Genomic DNA, 14,179 nt, shown 5'->3' with positions numbered 1-14,179 from the left:
ATGTAGCGTGTTCGAAACACGGACTGTCACGGTGAGGGAAACTATGTGAATTACAAATCTCTTGGTTAGAACACGCTCCAGGAGCATTTTACTGAAAAATCTGCCTCAGTTTGGAAACTGGTGTTTTGAAAATGCTGCAAAATCTCAGTAAATGCTTTAAGGTGACAATATGCCTTCAATGGGTTATTAAAGATGTGTAATTCACATGCGAAGAATTCAGCAGTGAATATTTGTTGAATCCGTGGTGCATGTACCGTTTTCGGAACACGGAATGTTACGGTGACGGTATCTATGAAAATGAGATGTCTATTGGATAGAACATGCACCAAGAGAATTTTTCTGCGAAAACTGCCTGATTTTGGTAACTGACGTTAGGAAAACCTGCGAAATCTAAGTAAATGTTTCTAGGTGTAAATATGCCTTGTATTGTGGTTGAAAAATCGGTAATCCACATGCTCACGCTCATTAAATAATGTTTGTCGAAGCCGTGATGAATGTAACGTTTTCGGAACACGGAATGTCTCGGTGAGTGAAACTCTGAAAATAACAATTCTGCTGGATAGAACTCGCTTGAATTGAATGTTTCTGTGACAATTTCATGATTTTCAAAACTGGATGTTAGGAAAAACCTGCGAAATCAGAATAACTACTTCTAGGTGTAAATATGCCTTGTATGGTGGATGAAAGTTCGGTAATCCACATGCTCACACTCATTAAAGAATGTTTGTCCAATTCGTGATGCATGTGATGTGTTCGGAATACGGAATGTCATAGTGAAGGAAACAATGTACGTTACATATCTATTGGGTAGAAATCGCTTGAAGAGTATTTTTCTGTGAAATGTGCCTCATTTTCAAAACTGCCATTAAGAGAACCCTGTGAAATCTGAGAAAATGCTTCTAAGTGTCAATATGCCTTGAATGGTGAATGAAAGTCCAGTAATCCACATGTTAATAATAGTGTAGTAATTATTTTTTAAACCGTGATTCATGTAACGCTTTTGGAAACGGAATTTCACGGTAATGAAACTATGTAAATTACAATTCTTTTGAGTAGAACACGCTTGAAGACAATTTTTCTGCGAAATGTGCCTCATTTTCAAAACTGCCATTAGGAGAACACTGTGAAATCTGAGAAAATGCTTCTAAGTGTCAATATGCCTTGAATGGTGAATGAAAGTCCGGTAATCCACATGTTAATAAGAGTGTAGTAATTATTTTGTAAACTGTGATTCAAGTAGTGCTTTTGGAAAATGGAATTTCACGGTAATGAAACTATGTAAATTACAATTCTATTGAGTAGAACGAGCTAGAAGAGAATTTTTCTGTGAAAATTGCATGGTTATCGAATCTGAAGTTTGGAAAAAGGTGCAAAAGGAGAGTAAATATTTGTAGGTGTAAATGTGCCTTTATGTTGCAAGAAAGTTCGGTAATCCACATTTTCACAACATATTAAAAATCTTTTTCTAATCCGTGGTGCATGTACATTGTTCAGAACGTGGAATTTCACGGTGATTGAAACAATGTAAATTACTTCTCTATTGGGTAGAACTCGCTCCGAGAGTGTTTTTCTGCGAAAACTTCGTCATTTTTGAAACTGGCGTTTGGAAAACGCTGCAAAATCTGAGAAAATACTTCTAAGAATCAATATTCAATGTATTGTGATGAAAGTTCTGTAATCCACATGCTAACAAATTTGTAGTGAATATTTGTCGAATCCTTTATGCATGTAGCATGTTCGGAACACGGAATTTCACGGGCAGGGAATTTATGTAAATTACAATTCCCTTGGTTAGAAATCACTCCAAGAGTTTTTTACTGAGAAATAGGCCAGATTTTTTAAACTGACGTTAGGAAAATACTGCAAAAACAGATTACTAGATTCTCGGTGTAAATCTGCCTTGTATGGTGGATGAAAGATCAGTAATCCTTATGCTAACATCTCTGTAGTGAATATTTGTCGAATCCTTGATGCATGTAGCTTTTTCGGAACACGGAATTTCACGATGACGGGTTCTATGTAAATTGCATGTCTATTGGGTAGAACTCGCTCCAAGAGGATTTTCCTGTGGAAACTGCATGATTTATAGACTGACATTAGGAGAAAACTACTAAATCAGAATAAAATTTCTATGTATAAATATGCACTGTAAGGTGGATGAAAGTTCGTTAATACACATGTTCACAACTCATTAAAGAATGTTTGTTGAATCCGTGGTGCATGTAACATGTTCAGAACACGGAATGTCACGGTGATTGAAACTAGGTAAGTTACATAGCTTTTGGGTAGAACTGGCTCCAAGAGCATTTTTCTGCCAAATCTGCCTCATTTTCAAACCTGGCATTAAAACTAACCTGTGAAATCTGAGAAAATTCTTCAAAGTGCCAGTAATCCTTGTATGGTGGATGAAAGTGCTGTAATCCACTTGCTAACAACTCTGTAGTGAATATTTGTCGCATCCGAGATGCCTGTAGCGTGTTCGGAACACGGAATTTAACGGTGAGCGAATCCATGTAAATTACAGGTCTATTGGTTAGAACCCGCTCCAAGAGATTTCTGCCGTGAAATCTGCCTCATTTTGGAAACTGGCGTTTCGAAAGCTCTGTGAAATCAGAGAAAAAGCTTCTAAGCAACAATACGCCTACTAGTGTGATGAAAGACCTGTAATCCACATGCAAACAAAAATGTAGTGTATTTTTGTCAAAAATTCTCTGCATGTAGCGTGTTCGAAACACGTAATTTCACAGCGGGAGCCTCTTTGTAATTTACATATCTATTGGGTAGAACACGCTCCGTTTTTTCCTTTGAAAACTGCCTGATTTTCGAAACTGCTATAAGGAAAAAGCTGCGAACTCAGAGTTAATGTTTCTAGGTGTAAATATGCCTTGTATGGTGGATGAAAGTTCTGTAATACACATGTACACAACTCATTAAAAATGTTTCTCAAATCGGTGATGTATGTAGCGTGTTCGAAACACGGACTGTCACGGTGAGGGAAACTATGTGAATTACAAATCTCTTGGTTAGAACACGCTCCAGGAGCATTTTACTGAAAAATCTGCCTCAGTTTGGAAACTGGTGTTTTGAAAATGCTGCAAAATCTCAGTAAATGCTTTAAGGTGACAATATGCCTTCAATGGGTTATTAAAGATGTGTAATTCACATGCGAAGAATTCAGCAGTGAATATTTGTTGAATCCGTGGTGCATGTACCGTTTTCGGAACACGGAATGTTACGGTGACGGTATCTATGAAAATGAGATGTCTATTGGATAGAACATGCACCAAGAGAATTTTTCTGCGAAAACTGCCTGATTTTGGTAACTGACGTTAGGAAAACCTGCGAAATCTAAGTAAATGTTTCTAGGTGTAAATATGCCTTGTATTGTGGTTGAAAAATCGGTAATCCACATGCTCACGCTCATTAAATAATGTTTGTCGAAGCCGTGATGAATGTAACGTTTTCGGAACACGGAATGTCTCGGTGAGTGAAACTCTGAAAATAACAATTCTGCTGGATAGAACTCGCTTGAATTGAATGTTTCTGTGACAATTTCATGATTTTCAAAACTGGATGTTAGGAAAAACCTGCGAAATCAGAATAACTACTTCTAGGTGTAAATATGCCTTGTATGGTGGATGAAAGTTCGGTAATCCACATGCTCACACTCATTAAAGAATGTTTGTCCAATTCGTGATGCATGTGATGTGTTCGGAATACGGAATGTCATAGTGAAGGAAACAATGTACGTTACATATCTATTGGGTAGAAATCGCTTGAAGAGTATTTTTCTGTGAAATGTGCCTCATTTTCAAAACTGCCATTAAGAGAACCCTGTGAAATCTGAGAAAATGCTTCTAAGTGTCAATATGCCTTGAATGGTGAATGAAAGTCCAGTAATCCACATGTTAATAATAGTGTAGTAATTATTTTGTAAACCGTGATTCATGTAACGCTTTTGGAAACGGAATTTCACGGTAATGAAACTATGTAAATTACAATTCTTTTGAGTAGAACACGCTTGAAGACAATTTTTCTGCGAAATGTGCCTCATTTTCAAAACTGCCATTAGGAGAACAGTGTGAAATCTGAGAAAATGCTTCTAAGTGTCAATATGCCTTGAATGGTGAATGAAATTCCGGTAATCCACATGTTAATAAGAGTGTAGTAATTATTTTGTAAACTGTGATTCAAGTAGTGCTTTTGGAAAATGGAATTTCACGGTAATGAAACTATGTAAATTACAATTCTATTGAGTAGAACGAGCTAGAAGAGAATTTTTCTGTGAAAATTGCATGGTTATCGAATCTGAAGTTTGGAAAAAGGTGCAAAAGGAGAGTAAATATTTGTAGGTGTAAATGTGCCTTTATGTTGCAAGAAAGTTCGGTAATCCATATTTTCACAACATATTAAAGAATCTTTTTCTAATCCGTGGTGCATGTACAGTGTTCAGAACGTGGAATTTCACGGTGATTGAAACAATGTAAATTACTTCTCTATTGGGTAGAACTCGCTCCGAGAGTGTTTTTCTGCGAAAACTTCGTCATTTTTGAAACTGGCGTTTGGAAAACGCTGCAAAATCTGAGAAAATACTTCTAAGAATCAATATTCAATGTATTGTGATGAAAGTTCTGTAATCCACATGCTAACAAATTTGTAGTGAATATTTGTCGAATCCTTTATGCATGTAGCATGTTCGGAACACGGAATTTCACGGGCAGGGAATTTATGTAAATTACAATTCCCTTGGTTAGAAATCACTCCAAGAGTTTTTTACTGAGAAATAGGCCAGATTTTTGAAACTGACGTTAGGAAAACACTGCAAAAACAGATTACTAGATTCTCGGTGTAAATCTGCCTTGTATGGTGGATGAAAGATCAGTAATCCTTATGCTAACATCTCTGTAGTGAATATTTGTCGAATCCTTGATGCATGTAGCTTTTTCGGAACACGGAATTTCACGATGACGGGTTCTATGTAAATTGCATGTCTATTGGGTAGAACTCGCTCCAAGAGGATTTTCCTGTGGAAACTGCATGATTTATAGACTGACATTAGGAGAAAACTACTAAATCAGAATAAAATTTCTATGTATAAATATGCACTGTAAGGTGGATGAAAGTTCGTTAATACACATGTTCACAACTCATTAAAGAATGTTTGTTGAATCCGTGGTGCATGTAACATGTTCAGAACACGGAATGTCACGGTGATTGAAACTAGGTAAGTTACATATCTTTTGGGTAGAACTGGCTCCAAGAGCATTTTTCTGCCAAATCTGCCTCATTTTCAAAACTGGCATTAAAACTAACCTGTGAAATCTGAGAAAATTCTTCAAAGTGCCAGTAAGCCTTGTATGGTGGATGAAAGTGCTGTAATCCACTTGCTAACAACTCTGTAGTGAATATTTGTCGCATTCGAGATGCCTGTAGCGTGTTCGGAACACGGAATTTAACGGTGAGCGAATCCATGTAAATTACAGGTCTATTGGTTAGAACCCGCTCCAAGAGGTTTCTGCCGTGAAATCTGCCTCATTTTGGAAACTGGCGTTTCGAAAGCTCTGTGAAATCAGAGAAAAAGCTTCTAAGCAACAATACGCCTACTACTGTGATGAAAGACCTGTAATCCACATGCAAACAAAAATGTAGTGTATTTTTGTCAAAAATTCTCTGCATGTAGCGTGTTCGAAACACGTAATTTCACAGCGGGAGACTCTATGTAATTTACATATCTATTGGGTAGAACACGCTCCGTTTTTTCCTTTGAAAACTGCCTGATTTTCGAAACTGCTATAAGGAAAAAGCTGCGAACTCAGAGTTAATGTTTCTAGGTGTAAATATGCCTTTTATGGTGGATGAAAGTTCTGTAATACACATGTACACAACTCATTAAAAATGTTTGTCAAATCCGTGATGTATGTAGCGTGTTCGAAACACGGACTGTCACGGTGAGGGAAACTATGTAAATTACAAATCTCTTGGTTAGAACACGCTCCAGGAGCATTTTACTGAAAAATCTGCCTCAGTTTGGAAACTGGTGTTTTGAAAATGCTGCAAAATCTGAGTAAATGCTTTAAGGTGACAATATGCCTTCAATGGGTTATTAAAGATGTGTAATTCACATGCGAAGAATTCAGCAGTGAATATTTGTTGAATCCGTGGTGCATGGACCGTTTTCGGAACATGGAATGTTACGGTGAAATTATCTATGAAAATGAGATGCCTATAGGGTAGAACATGCACCAAGAGAATTTTTCTGCGAAAACTGCCTGATTTTCGTAACTGAAATTAGGAAAACCTTCGAAATCTAAGTAAATGTTTCTAGGTGTAAATATGCCTTGTATTGTGGTTGAAAAATCGGTAATCAACATGCTCACGCTCATTAAATAATGTTTGTCGTAGCCGTGATGAATGTAACGTTTTCGGAACACGGAATGTCTCGGTGAGTGAAACTCTGAAAATAACAATTCTGCCGGATAGAACTCGCTTGAATTGAATGTTTCTGCGACAATTACATGATTTTCGAACTGAATGTTAGGAAAAACCTGCGAAATCAGAATAACTACTTCTAGGTGTAAATATGCCTTGTATGGTGGATGAAAGTTCGGTAATCCACATGCTCACACTCATTAAAGAATGTTTGTCCAATTCGTGATGCATGTGATGTGTTCGGAATACGGAATGTCATAGTGAAGGAAACAATGTACGTTACATATCTATTGGGTAGAAATCGCTTGAAGAGTATTTTTCTGTGAAATGTGCCTCATTTTCAAAACTGCCATTAAGAGAACCCTGTGAAATCTGAGAAAATGCTTCTAAGTGTCAATATGCCTTGAATGGTGAATGAAAGTCCAGTAATCCACATGTTAATAATAGTGTAGTAATTATTTTTTAAACCGTGATTCATGTAACGCTTTTGGAAAATGGAATTTCACGGTAATGAAACTATGTAAATTACAATTCTTTTGAGTAGAACACGCTTGAAGACAATTTTTCTGCGAAATGTGCCTCATTTTCAAAACTGCCATTAGGAGAACAGTGTGAAATCTGAGAAAATGCTTCTAAGTGTCAATATGCCTTGAATGGTGAATGAAAGTCCGGTAATCCACATGTTAATAAGAGTGTAGTAATTATTTTGTAAACCGTGATTCAAGTAGTGCTTTTGGAAAATGGAATTTCACGGTAATGAAACTATGTAAATTACAATTCTATTGAGTAGAACGAGCTAGAAGAGAATTTTTCTGTGAAATTTGCATGATTATCGAATCCGAAGTTTGGAAAACTCTGCAAAACAAGAGTAAGTATTTGTAGGTGTAAATGTGCCTTTATGTTGCAAGAAAGATCGTTAATCCTCATTTTCACAACATATTAAAGAATCTTTTTCTAATCTGTGGTGCATGTACCGTGTTAAGAATGTGGAAATTCACGGTGATAGAAACAATGTAAATTATTTCTCTATTGGGTAGAACTCGCTCCGAGAGTGTTTTTCTGCAAAAACTTCATCAATTTTGAAACTGGTGTTTGGGAAATGCTGCAAAATCAGAGAAAATACTTCTAAGAATCAATATTCAAAGTATTGTGATGAAAGTTTGGTAATCTACATGCTAACAAATTTGTAGAGAATATTTGTTGAATCCTTTATGCATGTAGCATGTTCGGAACACGGAATTCCACGGGCAGGGAATTTATGTAAATTACATTTCCCTTGGTTAGAAATCACTCCAAGAGATTTTTCCTGAGAAATAGGCCTGATATTTGAAACTGACTTTAGGAAAACCCTGCGAACTCAGATTACTAGATTCTCAGTTTAAATCTGCCTTGGATGGTGAATGGTAGTTCGGTAATCCGCATGCTAGCATCTCTGTAGTGAATATTTGTCAAATCCGAGATACGTGAAGCGTGTTCAGAACACAGAATATCATTGTGAGCGAATCTATGTAAAATACATATCTCTTGGGTAGAATTCGCTAAAAGAGTTTTTTCTGGGAAATCTGCCTCATTTTTGAAACTGGCTTTTGAAAATATCTGCAAAATCAGTGAAAATGTTTCAGAGTGTCAATATGCCTTGTATTGTGATGCAAGATCGTAAAAACACATGCAAACAAATCTGTGGTGAATATTTGTAGAAAGAATTATGCATGTAGCCTGATGGTTTCACGGAAAATGCCGGCGATGGAATCTATGGAAATTACATGCCTATTGGTTAGAATTCGCACCAAAAATTTTTTCCTGAGAAAACGGCATGATTTTCGAAACTGGCATTAGGAAAATGCTGCAAATTCAGAGTTAATGTTTCTAGGTGTATATATGCCATTTATGGTGGATGAAATTTCTGTAATCTACATGTTCACAACTCATTCGAGAAAGTTTGTTGAAACCTTGATGCATGTAGCGTGTCCGGAAAATAGAATGTCACTGTGAGGGAAACTATTTAAATTACATTTTTTTGGGAAGTACTCGCTCCACGAGAATTTTTCGGCGAATCTGCCACCTTTTCAATACTGGAATTAGGAAAAACTTTCGAAATGTGAGAAAATGCTTCAAAGTGTCAACATGGCTTTTATGGTGGATGAAAGTTCGCTAATCCTTATGCTAACAACTCTGAAGTGAATATTTGTCGAATCCGTGATGCATGTATCTTTTTCGGAACACGGAATTTCACGATAACGGGTTCTATGTAAATTGCATATCTATTGGGTAGAACTCGCTCCAAGAGGATTTTCCTGTGGAAACTGCATGAATTTAGAGACTAAACTTAGGAGAAATCTACTAAACCAAAATAAAATTTCTATGTATAAATATGCACTGTAAGGTGGATGAAAGTTCGTTAATACACATGTTCACAACTCATTAAAGAATGTTTGTTGAATCCGGGGTGCATGTAACGTGTTCAGAACACGGAATGTCACGGTGATTGAAACTAGGTAAGTTACCTATCTTTTGGGTAGAACTGGCTCCAAGAGCATTTTTCTGCCAAATCTGCCTCATTTTCAAAACTGGCGTACAAACTAAAGTGTGAAATCTGAGAAAATTCTTAAAAGTGTCAGTAAGCCTTGTATGGTGGATGAAAGTGCTGTAATCCACTTGCTAACAACTCTGTAGTGAATATTTGTTGCATCCGAGATGCCTGTAGCGTGTTCGGAACACGGAAGTTCATGGTGAGCGAATCCATGTAAATTACAGATTTATTGGTTAGAACCCGCTCCAAGAGTTTTTTGCCGGGAAATCTGCCTCATTTTCAAAACTGGCATTTGGAAAACTTCTGTGAACTCGGAGAAAAAGCTTCTTAGCATCAATATGCCTACTACTGTGATGAAAGTCCTGTAATCCACATGTAAACAACAATGTAGTGTATTTTTGTCGAAAATTCTCTGCATGTAGCGTGTTCGAAACACGTAATTTCACAGCGGGAGACTCTATGTAATTTACATATCTATTGGGTAGAACACGCTCCGTGTTTTCCTTTGAAAACTGCCTGATTTTCGAAACTGCTATAAGGAAAAAGCTGCGAACTCAGAGTTAATGTTTCTAGGTGAAAATATGCCTTGTATGGTGGATGAAATTTTTTTTAACACACATGTACACAACTCATTAAAAATGTTTGTCAAATCCGTGATGTATGTAGCGCGTTCGGAACACGGACTGTCACGGTGAGGGAAACTATGTAAATTACATATCTCTTGGTTAGAACACGCTCCAGGAGCATTTTACTGAAAAATCTGCCTCAGTTTAGAAACTGGGGTTTTGAAAACGCTGCAAAATCTGAGTAAATGCTTTAAGGTGACAATATGTCTTCAATGGGTTATTAAAGATGTGTAATTCACATGCTAAGAACTCAGCAGTGAATATTTTTTGAATCCGTGGTGCATGTACCGTTTTCGGAACGCGGAAGGTTATGGTGACAGTATCTATGAAAATGAGATGTCTATTGGATAGAACATGCACCAAGAGTATTTTTATGCGAAAACTGCCTGATTTTGGTTACTGACATTAGTAAAACCTGCGAAATGTAAGTAAATGTTTCTAGGTGTAAGTATGCCTTGTATTGTGGTAGAAAAATCGGTAATCCACATGCTCACACTCATTAAATAATGTTTGTCGAAGCCGTGATAAATGTAACGTTTTTAGAACACGGAATGTCTCAGTGAGTTAAACTCTGAAAATAAAAATTCTGCTGGATAGAACTCGCTTGAATTGAATGTTTCTGCGACAATTTCATGATTTTCAAAACTGGATGTTAGGAAAAACCTGCGAAATCAGAATAACTACTTCTAGGTGTAAATATGCCTTGTATGGTGGATGAAAGTTCGGTAATCCACATGCTCACACTCATTAAAGAATGTTTGTCCAATTCGTGATGCATGTGATGTGTTCGGAATACGGAATGTCATAGTGAAGGAAACAATGTACGTTACATATCTATTGGGTAGAAATCGCTTGAAGAGTATTTTTCTGCGAAATGTGCCTCATTTTCAAAACTGCCATTAAGAGAACCCTGTGAAATCTGAGAAAATGCTTCTAAGTGTCAATATGCCTTGAATGGTGAATGAAAGTCCGGTAATCCACATGTTAATAAGAGTGTAGTAATTATTTTGTAAACCGTGATTCAAGTAGTGCTTTTGGAAAATGGAATTTCACGGTAATGAAACTATGTAAATTACAATTCTATTGAGTAGAACGAGCTAGAAGAGAATTTTTCTGTGAAAATTGCATGGTTATCGAATCTGAAGTTTGGAAAAAGGTGCAAAAGGAGAGTAAATATTTGTAGGTGTAAATGTGCCTTTATGTTGCAAGAAAGTTCGGTAATCCACATTTTCACAACATATTAAAGAATCTTTTTCTAATCCGTGGTGCATGTACCGTGTTCAGAACGTGGAATTTCACGGTGATTGAAATAATGTAAATTACTTCTCTATTGGGTAGAACTCGCTCCGAGAGTGTTTTTCTGCGAAAACTTCGTCATTTTTGAAACTGGCGTTTGGAAAACGCTGCAAAATCTGAGAAAATACTTCTAAGAATCAATATTCAATGTATTGTGATGATAGTTTGGTAATCCAAATGCTAACAAATTTGTAGTGAATATTTGTCGAAACGTTTATGCATGTAACATGTTCGGAACACGGAATTTCACGGCCAGGGAATTTATGTAAATTACATTTCCCTTGGTTAGAAATCACTCCAAGAGTTATTTCCTGAGAAATCGGCCTGATCTTCGAAACTGGTGTTAGGAAAAACCTGCGAACCCAGATTAATAGATTCTCGGTGTACATCTGCCTTTTATGGTGGATGAAAGCTCGGTAATTCGCATGCTAACTACTCTGTAGTGAATATTTGTCGAATCCGAGATACGTGAAGTGTGTTCGGAACACAGAATATCACGGTGAGCGAATCTATGTAAAATACATGTCTCTTGGGTAGAATTTTTCTAATAGTTTTTACTGAGAAATCTGCCTCATTTTTGAACCTGGCGTTTGAAAATCTCTGCAAAGTCAGAGAAAATGCTTCAAAGTGTCAATATGCCTTGTATTGTGATGCAAGATCTTAAAACCACATGCAAAAAAATCTGTGGTGAATATTTTTAGAAAGCATTATGCATGCAGTGTGATCATATCACGGAAAATCCCGGCGATGGAATCTATGTAAATTACACACCTATTGGTTAGAATTCGCTCCAAAAATTTTTCCCTGAGAAAACGGCCTGATTTTCCAAACTGGCATTAGGAAAATGCTGCAAATCCAGAGTTAATGTTTCTAGGTGTATATATGCCATGTATGGTGGATGAAAGTTCTGTAATCTACATGTTCACAAATCATTTGAGAAAGTTTGTTGAAACCTGGATGCATGTAGCGTGTTCGGAAAATAGAATGTCACTGTGAGGAAAACTATGTAAATACAATTCTGTTGGGATGTACTCGCTCCACGAGAATTTTTCTGCGAATCTACCTCCTTTTCAAAACTGGCATTAGGAAAAACTTTCGAAATGTGAGAAAATGCTTCAAATTGTCAACATGGCTTTTATGGTGGATGAAAGTTCGCTAATCCTTATGCTAACAACTCTGAAGTGAATATTTGTCGAATCCGTGATGCATGTATCTTTTTCGGAACACGGAATTTCACGATAACGGGTTCTATGTAAATTGCATATCTATTGGGTAGAACTCGCTCCAAGAGGATTTTCCTGTGGAAACTGCATGAATTTAGAGACTAAACTTAGGAGAAATCTACTAAACCAAAATAAAATTTCTATGTATAAATATGCACTGTAAGGTGGATGAAAGTTCGTTAATACACATGTTCACAACTCATTAAAGAATGTTTGTTGAATCCGGGGTGCATGTAACGTGTTCAGAACACGGAATGTCACGGTGATTGAAACTAGGTAAGTTACCTATCTTTTGGGTAGAACTGGCTCCAAGAGCATTTTTCTGCCAAATCTGCCTCATTTTCAAAACTGGCGTACAAACTAAAGTGTGAAATCTGAGAAAATTCTTAAAAGTGTCAGTAAGCCTTGTATGGTGGATGAAAGTGCTGTAATCCACTTGCTAACAACTCTGTAGTGAATATTTGTTGCATCCGAGATGCCTGTAGCGTGTTCGGAACACGGAAGTTCATGGTGAGCGAATCCATGTAAATTACAGATTTATTGGTTAGAACCCGCTCCAAGAGTTTTTTGCCGGGAAATCTGCCTCATTTTCAAAACTGGCATTTGGAAAACTTCTGTGAACTCGGAGAAAAAGCTTCTTAGCATCAATATGCCTACTACTGTGATGAAAGTCCTGTAATCCACATGTAAACAACAATGTAGTGTATTTTTGTCGAAAATTCTCTGCATGTAGCGTGTTCGAAACACGTAATTTCACAGCGGGAGACTCTATGTAATTTACATATCTATTGGGTAGAACACGCTCCGTGTTTTCCTTTGAAAACTGCCTGATTTTCGAAACTGCTATAAGGAAAAAGCTGCGAACTCAGAGTTAATGTTTCTAGGTGAAAATATGCCTTGTATGGTGGATGAAATTTTTTTTAACACACATGTACACAACTCATTAAAAATGTTTGTCAAATCCGTGATGTATGTAGCGCGTTCGGAACACGGACTGTCACGGTGAGGGAAACTATGTAAATTACATATCTCTTGGTTAGAACACGCTCCAGGAGCATTTTACTGAAAAATCTGCCTCAGTTTAGAAACTGGGGTTTTGAAAACGCTGCAAAATCTGAGTAAATGCTTTAAGGTGACAATATGTCTTCAATGGGTTATTAAAGATGTGTAATTCACATGCTAAGAACTCAGCAGTGAATATTTTTTGAATCCGTGGTGCATGTACCGTTTTTGGAACGCGGAAGGTTATGGTGACGGTATCTATGAAAATGAGATGTCTATTGGATAGAACATGCACCAAGAGTATTTTTATGCGAAAACTGCCTGATTTTGGTTACTGACATTAGTAAAACCTGCGAAATGTAAGTAAATGTTTCTAGGTGTAAGTATGCCTTGTATTGTGGTAGAAAAATCGGTAATCCACATGCTCACACTCATTAAATAATGTTTGTCGAAGCCGTGATAAATGTAACGTTTTTAGAACACGGAATGTCTCAGTGAGTTAAACTCTGAAAATAAAAATTCTGCTGGATAGAACTCGCTTGAATTGAATGTTTCTGCGACAATTTCATGATTTTCAAAACTGGATGTTAGGAAAAACCTGCGAAATCAGAATAACTACTTCTAGGTGTAAATATGCCTTGTATGGTGGATGAAAGTTCGGTAATCCACATGCTCACACTCATTAAAGAATGTTTGTCCAATTCGTGATGCATGTGATGTGTTCGGAATACGGAATGTCATAGTGAAGGAAACAATGTACGTTACATATCTATTGGGTAGAAATCGCTTGAAGAGTATTTTTCTGCGAAATGTGCCTCATTTTCAAAACTGCCATTAAGAGAACCCTGTGAAATCTGAGAAAATGCTTCTAAGTGTCAATATGCCTTGAATGGTGAATGAAAGTCCGGTAATCCACATGTTAATAAGAGTGTAGTAATTATTTTGTAAACCGTGATTCAAGTAGTGCTTTTGGAAAATGGAATTTCACGGTAATGAAACTATGTAAATTACAATTCTATTGAGTAGAACGAGCTAGAAGAGAATTTTTCTGTGAAAATTGCATGGTTATCGAA

Source organism: Camelus bactrianus, chromosome 3 (assembly GCF_048773025.1).
Source record: "Camelus bactrianus isolate YW-2024 breed Bactrian camel chromosome 3, ASM4877302v1, whole genome shotgun sequence".
Lineage (NCBI taxonomy): Eukaryota > Metazoa > Chordata > Mammalia > Artiodactyla > Camelidae > Camelus > Camelus bactrianus.
This window is presented reverse-complemented; position numbering follows the sequence as displayed.